The following is a 3984-nucleotide window of genomic DNA, read 5'->3' as shown; positions in this document are numbered from 1 at the left end:
AACGCCTTTCGTCGATTTATTTAAAACTATTCTCGAAACAAACGTGTCATTTTAAACGGAGATGAAAGTTGTTTAAAATAAGTCGAAACAAATCGAATTGGAAGCGATGAGGGGAGTAAGTATTCAAGTAATCTTTCGATCCCAAAAAGTGGAGTCGTGATTTAATTTTAACATTTCATAATATAATATTCGTAATTAAAAAAAAAACGCCTTTCATCTACTTATTTAAAACTATTCTCGAAACAAACGTGTCATTTTAAACGGAGATCAAAATTGTTTAAAGTAAGTCGAAACAAATCGAATTGGAAGCGATGAGGGGAGTAAGTATTCAAGTAATCTTTCGATCCCAAAAAGTGGAGGGACGTTTGAATCTGAACTGTTATCGACTTGGAAGTGTAGCCGAATACCGGCAAAGGATTCTGTATCCGATCCGCGTATCTGGGAGTATTTTGGGTAATTGAGCGACTAATAGATCGACGAAAGTGCCGGCTCACTGGGGATCTGGTCCGAGGTATTGTACGTGACCGATCCTCTGCAGAACAACCGGCACGAGTTTCGGCCCGAAACTAGAGCTGCTATTCTCGATTAAAGCTGATGAGTCGTTTGTCTCGTCCCTCGCTTATTTCTCCCTTATTCCTCCTCCGAAACGTTGAATCCGAGGTCAACTTAGAGAGTCTAGAGTCTTTTAATTTGCTTGATTTTTTTTATTTTCTTCTTCTTCTTATATAAATCTATCCGTTTTTCGTTTGGAAAAAGAATTGATTGTTATATTATTTGAAAAGATGCGCGATTCTTTTCTTTATTTAAAATACAAAAATAAAAAAAAAAAACACAACGAAAGGAAATAAACGTTGGATTTCAGTTTACAACTGACCTTTATCTTCCACTCCCAGAGTTACCTTCCTCCTCGCCGTTATCTTGCTCGCCTTTTTAAAATTCAAATTAATGCGGCCGCCCGCTTTTTAAAATTCCACGTGACGCACGTGAAATATTACTGAAAATATATCTCAACGCGCTTCCAGTAGTTTTTAACGCGGTAATAACAAATGATTAATCATAATTTTCAATTATACATGGGAATAAAATTGTTCGAAATATTAGCATTAAATTGCGCTTGTCGAATTCGCGATCTTTTTTTCTTTTCTTCTCTCTCTCTCTCTCTCTCTCTCTTCTTCTTTTTCTCTTTTTTTAAACTCTCATTCACCGAGCTACAAACATTCGATATTTTTCAAACAATAATTAATAATTACTCGTAGCTCGATGTTATTTAATTATATATCATACTTTTCTCTCTCTTTCTTTTTCTCTCTCTTTCTCTCTTTCTCTCTTTCTCTATCGATTCGATCTTTCGATTTTCCATTAAAAATTTACGCAAGATTTTTAACGCACGTACGATACGTGTAAAGCAATCGACCGAAATTTCCGCATAATAACGTGCCCTACCTAGGCAGCCGCGCAGATCTGAAACACGGGATGAATTATGTATACCGACGTGAATAATATAATTCAAATAACCGGGTATCGATACATCGAAATTACAAGTTGGGAGGGGAGGGGGAGAAGGATGCTCTTGTATCGGTGTTATCAATCAATCGGTATTATTGACACCGATTAAATTTTCCCTCCTGTGTATTCCCTTTAAATAATTAACCTCTAATGATCCCCCTTCCCCTGTAAACGTATATTCAAACGTGATATATATAACAAATGCAAAAATATGATATACGATACGCGGTGATATTAATTAATTAACAGTCGACGTATGACGCCTAAAAATTTTCATTCGAATTTTTTCCCTCCCTTTTTACCACTTGTGTACGTATATATTTATACAAGGGTAAGTTCTCGTTGCGCGAATCTTGAGAAATTAGGCGACACAATGGAGATCCGTCGTTGTGATGACAGCTCAATATTGAGATTCCTCGAGGCCGCAGAATGCTTATCATCGACGATGCCCCCCAACGGGCAACCTCAGGATCGTGTGTCCCTTAATTTCAATTTCGTGGAATTTTAGGACGCAGTGCACAGGGGGCGAGATTTTGCGGTGTTTAGCGCTTTGGGGAATTTGCGAGGAGCTAAAACTTTTTCATCGTAAAGAAAGAAAAAGAAAAAAAAAAAAAAAAAATTTCAAAGATCGAATCGAAAATCTTTCCTCTATCTTTCGAACGGATCGATTCGAGCAGAAGCGGGAGGAAAAGGAAGAATGAGAGAAGAGTGCATTTCGAGGGAGGTTCTGTTGGAAATTAGACACGAAAAAAGAGGGAAGAAAGGGGGAGAGAAGGGGTGAGGCAAAATTACACGTAGTTGCACGGTAGTTTTCTCCTCATTGCTTGGAGAAACGCGTCAAGCCGTAGAATTAATTGGGGATAAAATTGAGCAATTTACATGTGCAGCTGCTAAACGGCGAGAAAGCGTGCTTTCATTCGATCGGGAAGCGCGCGTATATTCGTACTACCATACTTACGTATGTAAGTATATGCGCCCCATTGACTTCCCATGTGTATCAATTATTCAGTCGAGTGTCTCCTTGAATAATTCATCGACGTTTTAGTTATAAGTTCGGCTCAAGTGGCGTTCTCAACCCGTTCACCTTCGTGAGCGCATGTGCCTCCCATTTCCTTGCCCCTCGTTCCCGGAAAAAGAAACTCTCGTTCACCTGCTCATTCGTTATTCCCCCATATAACTCGCGTATCCACCACTTGTGGATCGATCCACGATATTTCACGACAGATTTAACCCTATTAAAAGTTTTCAAAGATTTTATTCCAACGTATTTGGTGAATGAATTATGATCTCGTAAAAGTTGATACGTAAAATTATCCAACTTTGTTTTATTACAAACCAACAACTTAAGTTTCGATCCAAATCTAATGCAAATCTATATAGTTTTATTTTATTCGAAAATATATTAACGATTAAAATCTTAATAATTATGGGAACTAAGTAATAATCATTATGCCAGAAATGGATGTAGTATCAAAGAATGGAAATGCAAAGCTACGTTTCCCTCATCCTCCTTCGAATTCAAATAACGCGATCAATTGTAATTGACGTAGACGAAAAAAAATTCGAAATCGTATCTTTCTCCCCCCCTGAATTCACCTTGGAAACGAGGTAAAAGCATCTTCCTGTTATATCCGAAAGATTTCTAGACGTCCGCCTAAGGCCTTCTTTCCTTCGCAACGAGGAAGAAGGACGCCTCTCTCTTTCTTGCCAAGGGTTGGTAAGAATGACAGCGGCCAACTTCGTTGAGCGCGGAAGAACTCGGGGCGGGGGAGGGAGGTAGAGGGTGGTAGTATAGTAGACTTTGCACTTGGAACTTTACGGTTGGCCTGCGCCTCGGCGTTTAGTCAATCCTAATGGCACTCCTCGGATTAAAGTTGAAACACCTTCCGGTGAATTAAGAACGCCTTCGTTCGTGAAACTCGCGAGCTGCGTGGAAAGGGCAGAAGAATGTTGGAAGGACGAATTAATCGGAGGATTGAAGGCCGACTCGAAGCTTGCTCGAGGATCGCCAATTTTGGGGGTTTGGGGTGGCCTCGAATAATCGGTGATCGGGCAGAATTTAATGCATTCAAGTAAGAGTAAAAGTTACTTCGATGATTTATTGTTCAAGACGTAATAATAATTGCAGATAATTGTAATGATCGAGGTTATATGAGAAGAGGATTGCAATACGATTCATACGAATAAATGTTATAAATAATTATTATTGTTCGAAATTTTCAACTAATTACTTTTCCAACTCTGTCTCGAATAGATGATCGTTTTGTGGACGTTTCGTTGAAAGTATCGTTATTTTATTTCCTTTTTTTGATTAGACAAAAATATTTGCAATCGGTGATTTTAAAGTGAGGCCGTAAGACTTGTATGTATCAATTTTCAAACACGTATAATCAAGAATTCTGCTATTTAATGATTCTGCTCTTTATGATTCTTTGATTCTGATAAAGAATATTTTCTAGATGAAAGGGAATTAGAAAT

At 38.3% G+C, this 3984-nt stretch overlaps 1 protein-coding gene across 8 annotated transcripts in view; it reads left to right on the top strand.

Annotated features, from left to right (window-relative positions):
- The window catches only part of LOC102676819 (tensin-1-like), a 219859-nt gene that overhangs the window by 170880 nt on the left and 44995 nt on the right, over positions 1 to 3984 (top strand). Inside the window, exon 1 of one of the 8 annotated variants that reach the window (XM_031509936.1) lies at positions 3243 to 3249. The exons of the other annotated variants lie outside the window; for them this stretch is intronic. The gene's annotated coding sequence lies outside the window, so the exon portion shown is untranslated. Of the gene's footprint in view, positions 1 to 3242; positions 3250 to 3984 lie in introns of those variants that run through there. 8 annotated transcript variants of the gene reach the window in all.

Source organism: Apis dorsata, unplaced genomic scaffold (genome assembly GCF_000469605.1).
Source record: "Apis dorsata unplaced genomic scaffold, Apis dorsata 1.3 scaffold_194, whole genome shotgun sequence".
NCBI classification, from domain to species: domain Eukaryota; kingdom Metazoa; phylum Arthropoda; class Insecta; order Hymenoptera; family Apidae; genus Apis; species Apis dorsata.
This window is presented reverse-complemented; position numbering and strand designations above follow the sequence as displayed.